Here is an 18347-nt window from a genome sequence, read left to right on the forward strand (position 1 = left end):
TCACTTCACCATACTGAATTAGAATCTGCCTTTTAACAAGATCTGCAAGTAAATTATACACACATTAAAGTCTGAGAACATCAGTGTAGAAGAGTCCTTAATACTGACAACATTTATCCAAGTTCTACCTAAAACCTTGAGGCTAGCTCTTTACATATTCATCTTTCCTCTCTGTGACATTCCTGTCCTTTATGCTTCAACTTCTGTCCTCCGACACAATGCATCATAAAACTGGTAAGAACCATGCCACATTCATCATTCTAGACCCAATTAATCTTAATACAGTATGTATTACATAAAAGCTCAATAAATTTGTTTTAATAAAATAAATAGTAAGTGGTTAAATTAAAACTCATAAATAATTATACTAGAGAATGCAAATGAGAAAAGAGTCGACAAAATGGATAAATTACTGTTCCCTTTGCCAGTAATCTATTTTTCAATTTGCATAATTTATGCATAAGGGCATTTCAGTCAGGTGATCCAAATAACCGATATCAAAGGGAAAATATTCAGGGCATCCAGCTGGCTCAGTTGGAAGAGCATGTGACTCTTGATCTTGGGGTCATTAGTTCACCCCCATGTTGGGTGCAGAGGTTACTTAAATAAAACTTTATAAAAAAAGGGGGGGAATATTGAAATGACTCATTTCAGTTCTATAAACATCTAAGAATGCTCAAAAGGCCTCACACATTTTCATATTTCTCTTCATTCAACGCATCTTTAGGTAATGAAGTAGCAATTCAGTTTACTACTTTATTTAGTAATAAACTACTATTACTAGTTGGGTGGTTTTTTTTTTTTTCACAAAAGTCAACTACTACTAGTTTTTTTAAATTTTCTAACCATTGAATTTTTGAAGTATATATATATTAATTTTTGAACTACTTTATCTAGTAGCAAAGTACTACTAATTTTTGAATCATCTAATCATTGAATTAATTTTTGAAATAGATATGAATGCTCTAAGTTCATGTTCTCAATTCTTTTGAAGATATACAATAATTTACCATTTCTTTATTGGGGGCGGAGGGAGAAGGAGAGAAGGAGAGAGGAGGGACAGAGGGAGAGAGGGAATCTTAACCTTAAACAAGCACCATGCCCAGCAAGGAGCCTGACGCGGGGCTCCATCTCACAACCCTGAGATCATGACCTGAGCTGAAATCAAGAGTCAGATGCTTAACTGACTGAGCCACTCAGGCGCCCCAATAATCTACCATTTCTTATTAATACTTTAAACCTTTAAACCTCTGGTATGATTCCATTAATTCGAAGTTTCTAATATCTATACCGAAATTAGTATCACGCGGCATAATGCCAATAAGTGATAATGACAGTTACATTTCTCTATAAATTTCTTCTATGTATGTCTTATTAAAGTGCTATTTTTAAAGTGAATATAATTATCTAAAACATTTTCAATTAAGTACATTTATTATCAAATGATAATCATTGATGTATTCCTGTGGTAATTTTAAATGACTAAACAATCCAGCCAGAAAAACAGAAGGGTTAAAAGCAATATGAAATTATAGCATCTTGGAGTTCTGAAAAAGCAGTCCAATGAAGTGACCTAATTATCACACAGCTGGTAACTGACAGAAGTAAACTGCAAACCCAGGTATCTCAACTCTGAATTCAGTGATTTTTCTTGCCTGCCAAATCCAAGGTTAATAGTATAATGCAAGTAGAGATGAGTAAAATTATTACGAGAAAGCAAATCTCTTATTCTGACTTGAATACTTAAATAAACTATAACACTGTGATGCCTAAAGGAAGAATTCTTCTATTCTGAAACAAGGAGAGACTTTTACCCAATGAAGAGGAGACCTCAATACCTTAAATTGACACTATATTCTACCCAGTTTGGTATTTTATACAGTACAGTGACTAACATGATCCATTACCCAAGTAAATTACAGCAAGCATCTTCTTTGGCATTTACCATACCAGTAATATTTCCAAAGGAAAAAAAAAAAAGGAAAGAAAAGAAAAGAAAAAGAAGATTTAATCCAAACACAACTTTTCATAAATACCAAGTCCTCCAACCAGGAAAATACTGACAGTTCTGGGTTTTCTTTCCTTTTTTTTTTTTTTCTTCCTAGTTTTAATAAAGTGGCAGCAACTGTAAGTATGACAACTCATGACTGCCTACAATCACAATAGACAAGATATCTTAAACACGGTGTCCCTGAAAGAATCAGAAAATGTTAAGAGGAATTAAAAGAAGGAAGAAATGATGCAAAAAGGAATAACAAAAACGTTTGGCTCATCCAACAAAATTCAATTATCCAAAAGCTTGCCCCATCTTAGATATATAGAAGTATTTATAACTGGGTGGTCATTTCATGATATACATTGAGGCTGACACTATTTTAGAAGCAAAAAATAAATAAAGCAGCAGGGTAAAAATATCATGTGGAAAAGGAAGAATTTTATTTATCAAGTATATGTTTTAGAACTTAACACAAATGTATTACCTCTAAGTTCCAAATGACTGAGGGTTCATTTGCAAATTGTGCTTTCTTTTGTAATTATTAAGGTATTAAGAGTGAATGAAAGTTTGAAACTCGCTCCAAAACTTGACATATTTCTATTTTTTTCTGTGTTATTTTGTAAGAATTTTATTCGCCTAAGGAACAAGGACAATCTGAGCTGCATAGATCACCTGGCTCTTTATCTGCCTATGGTACCTTTTCTTGAAAACAGAAGGTGATAAAATATCCACAAAGACAGTAGCATGGTATTACAGACAATGTATATAAGTTAAAAAGGAATAAAGTATTTTAGCTATCATCACTTTAATAAGTTTATTCATCTGAAACAAATAATTAAATGTTTCAATAACTTTACTCATTTGGACTAGAAAACCTGTAACAAATTTTAATTAATTCTTTAGCGCTGGGGTTATTTTAATTTATGATGAAGTTAGATGCATGATGATTTTCTCAAGGTTAGACTGATTCATTTGACAAATGAACTAAATTTAAAACTAAAAAACAGTGCCTCAACATCTTTGATATCACTAAGATGGGTTTCACATATTCATTGTGTACTGTTTTCTCTAAATTTAAAATGGATCTTTTTTATGATAGTTAATAAATAAGCTGTATGTGGTTACAAGAAACATAAGCAATGCCTCCCTATGTAATTTCTATACAAAAAGACAAATGTTTCTTCATGAACAAAATTCCAAATTCAATGTTAATTAGGACAATTAGGTCAAACTTTGAAAACCTCTGTCAAGCTAAAATTCAGATTTATGCCGAGGAATAAATGCCAACAGCTGTGTGGCAGTTATACAAAAATCTTTCAACATATTTTTAATTTTTCAACATAAATTTATATAAAATTCCTTAAAAAAACAAGTATATGTTTTCCAATTATAAAACAATATATTGAACACAGTCATATATTAAAACTCATAAAATATTTAAAATAAAATGTACATATAAACAATGTGAATAAAGCACCATCTGTTTCTATTGGCTACTGGCATATAACAGATGGAACGGTGATCACCAAAAGTGACTGTTTTCCTTTCTTGTCAATTTAATTTATACTAACAGGGTTAGGAAAATATGTTGAAGAATAAAATAATGACCAATTTTTCTTAACACTCTCAATTAAAATAACCACAAGCCTAAAAGTAGAAAACAAATTATACATTTTATAAATTAATAAACATTCCTATAAAACCCTTCTCAAGAATAATGGTATATTCAAAATAAGTAAAATCCTGAAGCTTTGCCTATTATTTGTTCTCCTTATTCCACACTTGAGGAAGTAAATAAAAACGACAGATTTCCAAGGGGCAAAAAGCACAGCAGGAGCCTTTAGGCTCTGAATAGTAGTATTTGAGCTAAGGATACCCATAGTAGATCTCTTCCAAGTGAGCCAAAGTGAGTTAAATATAGTCCAGTTCACCACAAAAATTGCGAGGGTTTCTTCTAAGGATCTATAACAAACAGAGGTTACATAATCTGTTTAGTACCTCAGAGGTCACCTTGAGTCTAATAAGAGACTCAATAACTCTGATACCTAAAGCCTCCATATATAACCCTTTCTTCCCAGAACTGCAATAATTTATTTTTAAAAAGTATAAAGATAACAAGTTAAGAAACAATGCACATTAACCATTAGTCATTTCAATAGGGCTGAGTCCAAACATTTCTATGTTTCCACTAAACTAGCATCAAAACTTATACATACACACACACATACACACACACAAAACATATTCTAGTTTCTTGAAGTCTTAGGACTTAGGTTCTAACTTTGTTAAATAGGCCTCTATTTTGCATGTGTAAAATTAGTTTAAAAACAAATGTAATGGAAGTAACCTCTATGATATTTGATTATCTCTCAAATGAAGAAAGCCACTTGGAACAGGCTATTGACTTAATACTGTTAAGTCAGATGGAAAACAGTTTAAACGTGTGTTTAAGCCTTTTTTCAAATGATCTATAACAACAGGTGCATCCTGAAAGACAATATTGTTTTAGCCAAAGCTAGTAAAAGCTATTTTGACTTTTTATTGCATTATTTTCCAAAAAAAATGGGGATCTATAAAAAAAATAAAATGTATGAGATAGGAAAAAAGATGTACAACTTCAAAGAGAGTAGATGATGATGCATGTGTGTAAAGGACTATAAGAAGACAGGTCCCAATAAGTCCTTTGGCACTTGTATAAAAGATGAAAAGTCACTAGATAACATAAAGTGTAAAGAAAACGAAAAGAAAATCTGAAAGCTTTCAAGTTACATTAAAGTCATTAGAAAATATGCCAAAAAGTACAAACATCAATTTTAAAGTAACTTCAAAAGGGACACAGGTAAGCTAATTTATATTTTCTTCAAAAGTAATTACCTTGCATAAAAGCAAGTGAAAAGCTTCCACAGAAAAAATAATGCAGAGAAAATGTCTAAATAACAAGGTACTTACACAAAAGTATCCCGGGCTGCCTTTGAGTAATTCTATAGTTTCGTCAATGAAATATGATTAATATATAAGTAGAAAAGGACCAATTCCCTTCCTAACAATAAGGAGCTAGAAAAAAAGACTCTTCCAAAGTACACTAGCTTCAGATGTATAGCCATGGTGAAAGATGGAAAGAACTGAAATACTAAGTACCTGCTGTGAACCAAACCCTGCAGAAAGTAACAGAAATATAGTAAACAGGACAGTTCCTATCCACATGGGAGTTCATGTCCATGAGTCTACAGATACCAAACAAATAATTACATGAATAATTATTTATAAAGATGGTATATTGCAACTAATGTGAAGCATAAAAATAAAATCATATAATACTCATATCTTTCAAAATCTAAACTACAGTCAAAACTGTTCTTAAATTTAGGAGTAAGTCATTTTTATTACCATTAATAAGGATATAAAACTCAACATTCACCTTAAAGATGGGTATAGAGAAAATGCCTAACAAGAAAAAATTCTCAAAAAACACATTTAAATGGCAACTCTCAGGCAGGAATGGAAAAAAAAAAATCAGAATGGCAATAGGATGAAAGAATCAAGGATGGTAGCAAAAGCATTACTAAAATGACTAAATACAGGATCTAAGTAACATACTGAAATTTTAAGTGAAGGCAAGAGGTATGTGGGTAACAATGCTGCTCGATAATTGTGACAATAAAATGGCTATTAGACTAGGAATGTAAAGAAGGATCCATGACATACTGAGGTCAAAGGAATTGGGGTTTAGTCATGGTTATTTCACATACATCTTAAAATTAAAATTAAGTATTTGTTCATATAATCCCTTCTCTTTACCCAATTTTGGAAAACCCTTCACAAAATATCCCTCATAGTCATATAGCTTCAACTATTCCAAAGAACGAGGCAGCATGTTCCATAGTTAAGACAATTCTAATGGCTGGTCCCAGTTTTACTGTCTGAACTTAACCTAGCATTCAGGTAACAAGTATTTAAAAATAAACAGCCAGGTCTCTATTATGTAAAGGGTCTCTGTCCATTTATTAAACTAACAACTACAAAAAAATTAATTCCAATTGTGATAAGGGCAGCAAAAGAAAATAGTGCTATGGCAATAATCTTTTTTTTTTTTTAAGATTTTATTTATTTATTTGAGAGGGAGGGAGGGAGAGAGAGAGAGAGAGGGAGAGAGCACGTGCGCAAACACACACATGAGCGGGGGGGGGGGGGGGAAGGAGACTCCCCACTGAGCAGGGAGCCCTAGGCAGGGCTCGATCCCAGGACCCTGGGATCATGACTTGAGCCGAAGGCAGACACCTAACAAACTGAGCTACCCAGGCACCCCAGCAATAATCTTTCAATTATTCCCCAGAGCATCTTTCTGGAATTTCATCATATTATCACATTAGGTTTATCTTGCTTAGTTCATACAAACTAAAATTAGGGATGAGGGCCATAATAATAGAGGATTACTTAAAGCTTTACAACAGATGTGTAATCTCGGTCATTTTTCATTTGTTTAAGAGTCCAACTTTTTGAAACATCATTTTAGCACTGTTACATGGCACAGATAAGAGAGAGGGAAAAGGGGCTGCATCATTTTTTTTTTCTTTTTTAAATATAATCAGTGTCATTAGCCAGCGAAGAAATACAAATCAGTCAAAATGAGATACTACTTTACGCCCACTAGGATTATTATATCAGAAGGACAGACAATAATAAATGTTGGTGAGTATGTAGAAAAACTTGGGTCCTCATACACCACTGCTGGTGAGAATAGAAAATTATATGTCCAGTTTAAAAACCAGTCTGGCAGTTTCTCAAATGCTAAAATGAGAGTTACCATAAGACCCAGCAATTCCATTCCTAGGTATACAACCAAGGTAAGTGAAAAACTCACGTTCACACAAAAGCTTGTACATGAATATTCATAGCAGCATGATTTGTAACAGCCAAAAGGTAAAAAAGAAAAAACAGAAACAAACCCACAAATGTCCATTAAGTGACAGATGAATGGATGAATTTAAAAATCTGGTATAGCCATAAAATGGAGTATTATACAAAAATCAAAAGAAATGAAGTACTGATAGGGTGCCTGGGTGGCTCAGTCGTTAAGCATATGACTTCGGCTCAGGTCATGATCCCAGGGTCCTGGGATCGAGTCCCGCATAGGGCTCCCTGCTCAGCAGGAAGCCTGCTTCTCCCTCTCCCATTCCCCCTTCTTGTGTTCCTGCTCTCGCTATCTCTCTCTGTCAAATAAATAAATAAAAATCTTAAAAAAAAAAAAGAAAAAAGAAATGAAGTACTCATACATGCCATAACATGAATAAATCCTGAAAATATTATGCTAGGTGAAAAAATCCAGTCATAAAACACTATGTATTATTCCATTTTTAAAAAGATTTTATTTATTTGAGAGAGAAAGAGAACACGCGCACACAGAGGGAGAAGGAGAAACAGACTCCTTGCTGAGTGGAGAGCCCAATGTGGGGCTAGATCCCCGGACCCTGAGCTGAAGGCAGACAACTTAACCGACTGGGCCACCCAGGCATCCCTATATTATTCCATGTATATGGAATGTCCAAAATAGGCAAATATACAGTAACAGATAGTAAATTAGTAGTTGCCAAGGCCTGAGGTTGGGAGAGTGTTGAATGGAGTCACTGCTAATGGGCATAGGGATTTTGGCAGGAATTTGAGGCGGGGCACGGCAATAAAAATGTTCTAAAATTGGTAATGGCTGTACAACTCTATGAATTTACTAAAACCCACTAAATTACACAACTTTAAATGAGTGAATTGCATGGTATGTGAACTGTATCTCAATAAAGCTGTTATAAAAAAATCATAAGTTGATCAAGTTAATTTTAATTGTAACAAACTTTAAAGAATAATGAACCAATTCTCCATTACCGCATAAATGATTAATTTTTACATTTAACTTACACCTAAATAAAACTAAAATGCCTTTCAAAATTATTTCAACATCCATCAGTATTGAAAAAACTTATTAAGCGCTATAAAATTCACCTACTGACTCTATATCATTTAATGATATAAAACATTTGAGTATGAATAAACTACTGTACTACTGGAACTTTCCAAAAATATGAAGGAATGTGTCATTCGTTTCCAACATACATGGCTTCAAGTAAAAAATATATAGTATTATAAATCACTGTCCCATTTTAATTTTAAATGTGAAAAGAAATGTACAAGTTACTCTATATTAGTTTCTATTACTGCTATAACAAATTATCATAAACTCAGTGGCTTAAAACAAAACAAATGCACTCTTACAGTTCTGACATGGGTGCCACTGGGTTAAAATTAAGGTGCTGACAGGGCTGCATTTCTTTCACAGGGCTCTAAGGGGAGAATCAGTTTACTTGCCTTTTCTATCTCCTAGAGGGTGCCAACATTCCTTTCTCATGGCCCCCTTCTTCCATCTTCCAAGGAAGCAATGCTGCATCATCTTTCTAACCCCTTGTCTGTAGTCACATCTCCCTCTTATTTACAACCTCTTCTTTTAAGTACTTATATGATTAGACTGGGCCCACATTGGACAACTCTGGTTAACCTTCCATCTCAAGGTCTATAACCTTAGTCATACCTGCAAAGTTCCTTTTGCTATATAAGAGAACATATTTACAGGTTCTGAGGATTAGGACATGGACATCTTTGGAGGGCCATTATTCCACTTACCACACTGTGGAAATCACTATATAGGTAGGAAATAAAATGTTACTTTGGGTTAAAATTCAGTAACATAAAGGTATAAGGGATTTCACTCCTTCTCTATACTGTCAAGAGATTACTCCTTTCCCACCAGACACAGGAGGCCTATCCTCTGGAGAAAAATAACCAGACAGACTCTGGACAATGGATTATCAGGCACAGAGAAGGGAGCAGTGACGTAGCAAACAGAAACCAGAAAGTTTACATGGAATTCTGCTCTCTGAACTGTGAGATCTTTAGCCCCCTTCTCCTCACCTGTCCAGGAGTCTGGCAGTCAAAATTATACCTACCAGTTAGGAGATGAGAGAATACTTCTACTGAATGGATGTGGAAAAAAACTACTGATACTGACATTTAAGATGTTCTCGAAGAAAAAGCCCCCGATCATAAAATCAGCCCTATAGGGAAAACAGCCTCACATAAATTTAATTACCATTAAATATATGAGTGCACATCTAAGGATCCCCAGTCATCTGAAAGCTTCGACAGGAAAGAGACAAACATGAACAGAACTAGGGAACCCAGAGGAAACAGACAATGAAGGAAAAAAAAAATTGAGAAGTAATTACAATGAATATTCCTGAAGAGGTAAAATAAGTTTTTGCCATCATGAAATAAGAACATCTGTTATTAAAAAGAACAACGAAAGTACACATGCATCCCCAAATCAGAAATTTAGTAAAAGAGTTGGAATATAAAGTTGAGAAAATCTCCCAGAAGTAAAAAAAAAAAAAAAAAAAAGAAAGAAAAAAAAAAGAACAATATGATAGAAAAAAATATTAGAGGGATGCCTGGGTGGCTCAGTCGGTTAACCATCTGCCTTCGGCTCAGGTCATGATCTCAGGGTCCTGGGATTGAGTCCCGCTTCTCCCTCTGTCTGCCTCCTCTGCCTGCCGCTCCCCTTTTCTTGTGCTCTAACATAAATAAATAAAATCTTAAAAAAAAAAAAGAAAAAAATATTAGAGAACTAATCTAGCAGCACCAAAATACAATTAGTAGAAGTTCCAGAAAAAGAGAACAGAAAAAAGATAAAAATTATCAAAGAAATAACAAAAATTAATTTCTCAGAACTACAATACATGAGTTTCTAGACAAAAAGGACTCACTAAGCTCCCAGAGATGAATAAAGATGTACCACACCAAGCAAGGTCCTGAATTTTACCACTGAATACACTGGAAAAAAAGAAAATACTAAGAGTTTCAAGACAGACGATAAAATGAGTTTAAAAAGCAGAAAGCAATACTGACAGCCAGGAGTCAGTCAAGTGGTGCTTTAAAAAAATGTAATATTTTATACACAGCCGTATTATTAATGAGCATAAAAAACTAATTTTCAGACATGTAATATCTCAAAAATTTACCTCTCACTAACCTTTACTAAATAAATCATTGAAGAAGTTGTCCCATCAAGATAAGGGACTAAATGAAAAAAAAAAAATTAAATGCAAGCAACAAAAAATTCCACCTATGAAAGTTTAAAAGGAAGTCCCATGATGATGATGAAGCAAAGTCCAAGGATGACATAGAAAAACCAGTTCAGATTAGAGCTGGAGGAGAAAGGGCTCTGGAGGAAATATTTAAGAAATTATTTGACCTGGCTGACTATATCAAAAACTGTGTATATAGGAAGGAAGGAAGGGAGGAAGGGAGGAAGGGAGGGAGGAAGGGAGGAAGGGAGGAAGGGAGGAAGGGAGGAAGGGAGGGAGGAAGGGAGGAAGGGAGGAAGGGAGGAAGGGAGGAAGGGAGGAAGGGAGGAAGGAAGGAAGGAAGGAAGGAAGGAAGGAAGGAAGGAAGGAAGGAAGGCTTACAAAGAAGTTGAATGTTATAAGAAGAGTTGCTCTTAGGGGCGTCTGGGTGGCTCAGTCGTTAAGCGTCTGCCTTCGGCTCAGGTCATGATCCCAGAGTCCTGGGATCGAGCCCCGCATCGGGCTCCCTGCTCGGCGGGAAGCCTGCTTCTCCCTCTCCCACTCCCCCTGCTTGTGTTCCCTCTCTCGCTGTCCCTCTCTCTGTCAAATAAATAAATAAAATGATTAAAAAAAAAAGAGTTACCCTTAGATTCAAGGAGACTAAAAAATTGAAAAACAATGTAAGGCAAAGGAAAACTTTGTAATGTTTCCTATTCATGCCTTCCTTTAAAAATAAACTAAATCAATGAGAATCCTTAAAATTTAGTTAATTAGTGGGACAGTTTCAGTGTACGGTTTCTTTCAGCATCTGCCTCACCCCTGCCTACTCAGCCTTACAACAGTAATACGGTAAAAAGTGTTCATAAAGTGAGAAAGCATGTTTCTATTATTGTTAATGTTTTGTCTTTGGAAAGTTACTATCATAAAGAAGTCAGTATGAAATTGGCTAAGTAAAACAATCAAATGTCACTTTGAAAAGTAAGCAAAAGGAAAATTTCAAAAAAATAAAATCTTGGAAACAAGTGAGTATACAGTATACACATCTGGTAGCTCATTTGTTGAAAAGTATCTCCTGGAAGCATTCATAAAAATTTTTTCAGAAGAACAATAATTATAATAAAGGTAACTGCCAGAAAGGGAAAACATAAGATTATCAACAAATATGGTCTTTAAAAATAAAACAATTTTTATTACATGTCATGAAGCCTAATTACAAAGTATTACTATCCCTAGATTCTTTTAATAACAATGTGTGTGTACTTTAACCCTCTAATCAATAGTGGGTTGTTTTTTTTTAAGATTTTATTTATTTGAGCGAGAGATAGAGCATGAGAGAGAGAGTATGAGCTGCGGGGGGGGGGGGGGGGGGGGGGGGTGTTTAGAGGAAGAAGGGGAAGCAGACTCCCCACTGAGCAGGGAGCCTGATGAGGGGCTCAATCCCAGGACCCTGAGATCGTGAACTGAACTGAAGGCAGATGCTTAACGACTGAGCCACCCAGGCACCCCGAATAGTGTTAAGGATAAAATAATAAATGCAAACGTGAATTTAGATGAGACTTTTAGTTCTAGAAAAGATTATCTAATTTATTTTATAAATGAGGATACTGAGTATAAACAAAGTAAAGTACTTATCCAAGGCCACATAAACGGTTATTGGCAGAGTATGAACTACAATTCAGATCTACCATGTGCTAGTCCAGGTGCTTTCCACCACACACTGTGCTATCTTACAGGTTTTGATGCTATCGAAAACACTCAAGAAGTTAATTTTATACCATCTTCTACTTTTTAAAGGGAATAATGCTACAAAGAAAATGTCCTAGAGAGGAAAATATCAGTACATTTTAATGCATACTTTCTAAAGCATAATTATAAGTTATATCCATAAACAAGATATTTCTAACTGAATAAATAGAAGTTATTTTAAATTAAAATTAAATTAAATTAATTAATTTCCCAAAGTCCTCCCTCTCACCTTCTGTCTATGGTTCCATGTTAGTAACCTCAGATTTGAAACATTTAAGTGAAGGCCATTTTACTCAGGAGGTCATGAGACTCAGATGCTTGGCTTTTTCATAGGCTGCAGCCTTCTAGACCTTTCCATCAGCTCCCACTTCACAGTCCTGGCAGGCTTTGCAGACTTCCCCACAAATTCTCATTTTTCTACCAACTCAACAGTGTTCTTTGGGCTCAGATCTTCACTGTCAAATTCTCTGACCTGGTGGCAATTCCTACCACCTACTCAGTGCTTCAGGATAGATATTTCATTGACAATTTCTCTGATATTCAGAATGCCTCTGACATATGGTGAAAGTTTTCTTGACATCGACAACCCCAGGTATGCCAACAGTAGTTAGTATAAGTCCTTAATTCCCCACAGAGTGAATTCCATTTTCCTGACCAAACCTTTAGCCACTAAGCTGCTGAAAGCACGAGGAGCCTATGATTCTGGCCCAAGGACAAGTGCCAGGAACAATCACTGTAATCCTGTCTGGAAAGGCAGCATAATGAAGCACTTACAAGTTTGGCCTCAGAAGCTACCTTAGTTTGATTCCTGGCTCTACCACTTAGAAGCTGTATGTCCTTAGGCAAGTTACTGAATCGTTTTGCCTCAGTTTCTCAACTATAAAATGGCAATGACATTGGTAACTACTTCATAGCACAGTAATGACAATTAATATAAAATACAAACTAAATAACAGATAATGGTTAAATAAAATTATGCTTTTCAACCCTTTTTCTTCTTTAGACTGAGTCCTCCTATTTGTGCCCAATAATAAATAAGAGAATATGGTTCCTGAGAGACTGAAATACTGAAGATGGGATATTTGTGAGCCAATCTAAGATGATGTTACAAAATTATGTTCCTGGAACAGGGAACAATATGTGAAGAATTTTCTAAAACCAGATCATTCCTCTTTTGCTTATTAATACTTCATTATTTCCATGTTTCTTGAACTATGCCCATATTACTTTTCCACATGACTCACTGATCACTTTTTTTTCGTATTTTTTGTTTCACAGATACACCAAAAGAAATGTCAGATAAAGTTCAAAATATATACCCTTATAATAAAGGTAGATTCAAGGCATGTGAATTGGGCTGGGGAGGGGTAATGCTGGGAGGAAAGTCAAAGGAGACTTTATACTTTCGAATTTCTTATAACAAAAAAAATTCACGTATTACTTTCATGGTTAAAATTTAAAAATAATTCTAACATTCAGAATCATTTTTAAAAAACTGTATCAATTATGATAATTAGATATGAGATAATATGAAAATATGAATCAGAGAGAATATCCATGTTTGTACAAGAGGAATGTTTTCTGAAAATATAGTATTTTCATTCTTACAACTCAAAAATGGCTCTTTTAACCCATCATTTTTGAAGAACAAATCTTCAGTGCTATCATTTTTTTCAAGTAACTTTTCTGGCTAATCTTTTATCATCTGTGGGTAGGAAAAAATTAGGGGAAGAAAAAGTAATACTGGGACTACACTCTGAAAAGCATCTATATCTTATTGGATCTACTGTCTCAAAATATGCTATATTAATTCAGATTTCTATAAATCCTTATTAAGGAAATCAGAGTAGAATAAAATGAAAAGTGAAATTCCTCAGCATCTAAACACTAAAAATATAGTAAGGCTTGCCAAAGTGTTCTATTCCCCATTGCACTCTCTGGCTATGATAAATGGAAACTGTCTGTCAGCAGGGAAAAGTGGATGCCATTCTTCTAACAGCAGCCTTATTTGGCACAAAGCAGGCATCGGAGCACAAAAATTGAGTCCATGGGACCATCTCTCTTAACACTGATCAAATCAAATGAACAATCAAAAAGGTATTTGTTGCTTAATCAAAAAAGCTGAGATGCAATAAGCCAAATGTTTCAGGCAGATTTGGAGTAACTAGTTAGGAAACAAAAACCACTATGTACTTCTCCATCTTCACTGCCAATACCAAAGCATGCACTCTTTTTTTCTACAACAAGTTTCACAGTATTCACAATTTAGAGGGAAAAAAGCAAACCAATACAGAATAGCAAAATAAACATATACTTGTGGCTCACATATACACATACTGTCAGTGTACTTACAGATTTGCTGCTTCTATTTTTTTCTTTTTTTAGTATCAATTTCCTCAAGGTAGAATAACCTTCAAACATTTTATTAATTAACTTCTACACTATTACACTGCGATTGAAAGGAGTGACATCAGTCCTCTTGTACAAGCTTGGGGGGAAAAACACTTCACACTCAACTGAAAGTGCAAAGAAAAGGAGTGCTGAATCTTATATCTAATGTGAACAAACTCAGGTATGCAAGTTAGTAAGCGGATATGTGACCGCCTTACTATAGATAACACTATGCTACAGAAAGACACATGAACCTTCTGGTATCACATTCCCAACTATGCTACCTAAAAACCAAATGTTTTACAGCTTCATTTGTATCTCAAGTAAATTTCTTTTACAGATCTTAAAAAAAACAAAACAACAACAACAAAAACCAGGTCATTAATTCAGGCTATCTGAATTTAAGTCCTATTCTGCTTACTATCTGTAACATCATAGGTAGGTTCCTCAAGCTTTCTGTGTCTGTTTCATTTTGAGTAAAATAAGTGTTATTATAATAGTCAAATACTAACTTATTTTTTAAAGGGAGAGTAGGCCAGAGGATTAATACAGTGTCTGGCATATGATGAGTCCTCAATAAATGTTAGGTATTATTACTATTAAACAATCTTAGATAAAGGTAGACTAATCCCTCATTTCCTCTTCTGACTTACTATCCTTTGAGGAAAGTAATGAACTAAAATATCCAATGATCAAATAGTAGGAAGAAAGACAAAACAATAGGATGGTTGGGTTTATTAGCAGTATGGATAAACAGAAGTTAAATTAATAGTAGCAACATACCACAATTTACTCAAATATTCCAACATGTAAATCCCTTCCTTCCCTCCTTTGCTTCTTTAAGATATAAAGTATACAAGGTGAGAAAGTAATAGCAAGGGGAAGAAAATATGTTCAATAAAAATGGGACTTCAATCTATGGCAGCCATGATCATTTTATATTTTTGATGGTTCTTAGAGACAACTCTATAGAGACAGTCCTTCAAAAAAAAAAAAAAGAAAAAGATTAAAGTGCTATATGCTTAACTATACTATAAAGTCTGAATTTTAAAAATAAAATTATTCCAACAGAATACCAATTCACATATCCCACAAAATAGATTTTTGAAACAAGAGAAAAATCATTTTTACTAGCATGAAATAGCCCAAACTTTTCTAAAAACTGTGCTAGTACTATAACCCAAAGGAACTTAACAGAAATGGAAAGTTGTAGAACAAATGATCATTTTAACAGTTTTATTAAATGATATATTATTTTGAAATGAGAAATTAAAGCTTAGGATATACGTCATGAACTCCCTATATCACAAAGGTAAATTTTCTTTAAAATTTTGATAGAGCAATAGGACTATTGTGAAATGAAGTAAACTTTGATCAATAATGGCAGGGAAAATAAAAACGAACAAAAGCAAGAATTATTATAAGAAATTTAAGGATAGAATATCCAAAAATGTAGGGCGCCTGGGTGGCTCAGTTGGTTAAGTAACTGCCTTCGGCTCAGGTCATGATCCTTGAGTCCCTGGATCGAGTCCCACATTGGGCTCCCTGCTCAGCAGGGAGCCTGCTTCTCCCTCTGACCCTCTTCCCTCTCGTGCTCTCTATCTCTCATTCTCTCTCTCTCAAATAAATAAAATCTTTAAAAAAAAAAAAAAAAAAGAATATCCAAAAATGTAATATATGTACCAAAATAAAAAGTGTAAGTAGGAAGATACTAGGAACAACAATTAAAAAATTAAACAGAGGGAGAGATAAATCAGTTATTTGTTGTGAAAGATATACTTGGTTATACAAATGAGTTGGCAGTTAGGTACCTGGAATCCCATAATTAACAGTATACTAAGAAAAGAAAGTAGACTGCCTCATTTTTAACCATACTGTCTAATAATTTAAAACGTTAATACAACGCTGAAATAGAAATGTTAAGATAAAAAATTATGATAACAGTAGAAACTCAGCCTAAATGGTAAGATCAAGATCAAGATGACTGAATCACTCTCTTCTGCATCTCTCATTCTTACATTCCTCAACCAGGTACCTGACCAACTGAACATGCTCATCAAAGGTTTTCTGAATTGCTGTATGGATTGATGGGGGGAAGGGAGGGAAGAAGGAAGGAAAAGAGTAAGAGTAATAATCATAAATATTATATAAATAGTTATTTTCAAACTTTAGTCTGCATATAAGAATAACACCTAAGAAGTCTGCTCAACCCAACCCCTAATTTTAATTCATTAGCTCTAGGATGACTCCAAAACCTAGATTCCAACGAACACCCCAGATGATCCTGATGCAAGTAATTCATGGCCTCTAGAACACCATTTCTAAAGCTGGTACCACCCAGAACTCTACGGTACAATAAAAAAAAGGGTCTTGAAAAAAGTGCTCTTTGATAAGTTAGGAAAAAAGTTAATCATTTTTCTAAACAGTAGTGTTTCTCAGACCTTCAATATATATTTGAATCCTCCCGAGAGAGAAAATAATCATACTATATTTCCAAAATTACTGGCCATGAAATCCTTCTTTGTGTTTTACCCACCCATATCTATAAGAAGACTAAGACTTTTACACAAGAAAACAAGAGACAAGGAATAAGGTAAAAAGAATTGGACTAAATTAGAAAACTTAAAAGCTTCCTTATAATTCTAGGCTGGAAGAGCAAACAAGTAAATTAGAAAAATATAGGATCCTCTTTCATCTTAAGTAGTATTAAACTACGGGCATGTAAGTATCACTATAATAGGTATGAAATTTCCCCTCTATATAGAACTTCAAAGTTCAAGATAATAACACTGGTCCTAAAGATTTCTTTAAACAATAAAGGAAGAAAATGTTTCATAAAAGGATAATCTTTGCAGACATAGACACATGAAGTAATAGTTTTTCTCTAAGATCTTGGCATCGAAGTTATACAAAATATATTAGAAATAGAAATAAGCAGGCTCATTTAAAGAAGGAAAATTCTCTTTAGTTCATTTGTAAACAAAATGTATTTGTGAGGCGTAATGAAATGTTTTAAACTAGTGGGAATTATAAATAAAACAATTTCAAGTTGATCAGAGTATTGAAAATCAACTATTTAAATTATCTAAGAAAAAATTTCCACATCTGAGTCATCAATTTCAAGTAAGCCCATAACACAAAACTGAATGAAGTACTCTAGGTGACTTCTCTTAAATAAGATCTCTTAACTGATTAGATTAAATATGGCTACTACAGATTAAAGAAAATTTTTGAGAAAGCTGTAACTTCAAGGAAAAAAGCAAAAACTCTCTAAAACTAAACAGGTAACAAAACAAAGGATGACAACTAATCCAAAAAATATCTACATCTCCTTCAGGGGGAGGCAGATTTTTGAGAAGTGTCTGCCTTGGTTCAAGGTAAGAAAGTAAAAAATGCCCCCCGCTAAGAATTCGTAACTGCAGACCAGCCTTCATGAGTTTGGGGCAGAAATTCACACCACTTGAGTAATGGAAAAAGACACATACACCAAATTTATTTAAAATGGTCTTAGGTTGGTAGACCTCCCAGGTACCTGGTAATAACAAATATAAATGCCTCCTGGAAGAAATTCTTTAAACTCTAACCTCAAAAAATTTTTAATGAGAAACTAACAATCTCATAGAAAAACTGGAAAAGAGGGGCGCCTGGGTGGCTCAGTCTGTTAAGTGTCTGCCTTCAGCTCAGGTCATGATCCCAGAGTCCTGGGATCGAGCCCTGCACTGGGCTCCCTGCTCGGCGGGAAGCCTGCTTCGTCCTCTCCCACTCCCTCTGCTTGTGTTCCCTCTCTTGCTGTCTCTCTCTGTCAAATAAATAAATAAAATCTTAAAAAAAAAAAAAGCTTTAAAAAAAAAAAAAAAGAAAAACTGGAAAAGAATTGCATTTACATTCCCTAGAAGAGAAAATACAACTTACCAAAATACACAGATATTCAAAGACATTAATACTGAGGGAAATGCAAAATAAAATGATATACTATTTTACATGTATCGCATTGGACAGCACTAAAATATTGGACACAACAAGTTTGTAGAGCAACAGATCATTCATTGCTGTGAGTGTAAACTGGTTCGGAACACACTGGAATTACCTAGCAAAACTGAAGATGCACA

The 18347-nt window shown here is 34.3% G+C and overlaps 1 protein-coding gene across 9 annotated transcripts in view; it reads right to left on the reverse strand.

Moving 5' to 3' along the window:
- Positions 1–18347, reverse strand: part of PHF14 (PHD finger protein 14) — a 235529-nt gene that overhangs the window by 120342 nt on the left and 96840 nt on the right. The window lies entirely within an intron of this gene.

Source organism: Phoca vitulina, unplaced genomic scaffold (assembly GCF_004348235.1).
Source record: "Phoca vitulina isolate PV1807 unplaced genomic scaffold, GSC_HSeal_1.0 scaffold4, whole genome shotgun sequence".
Classification (NCBI taxonomy): Eukaryota; Metazoa; Chordata; class Mammalia; order Carnivora; family Phocidae; genus Phoca; species Phoca vitulina.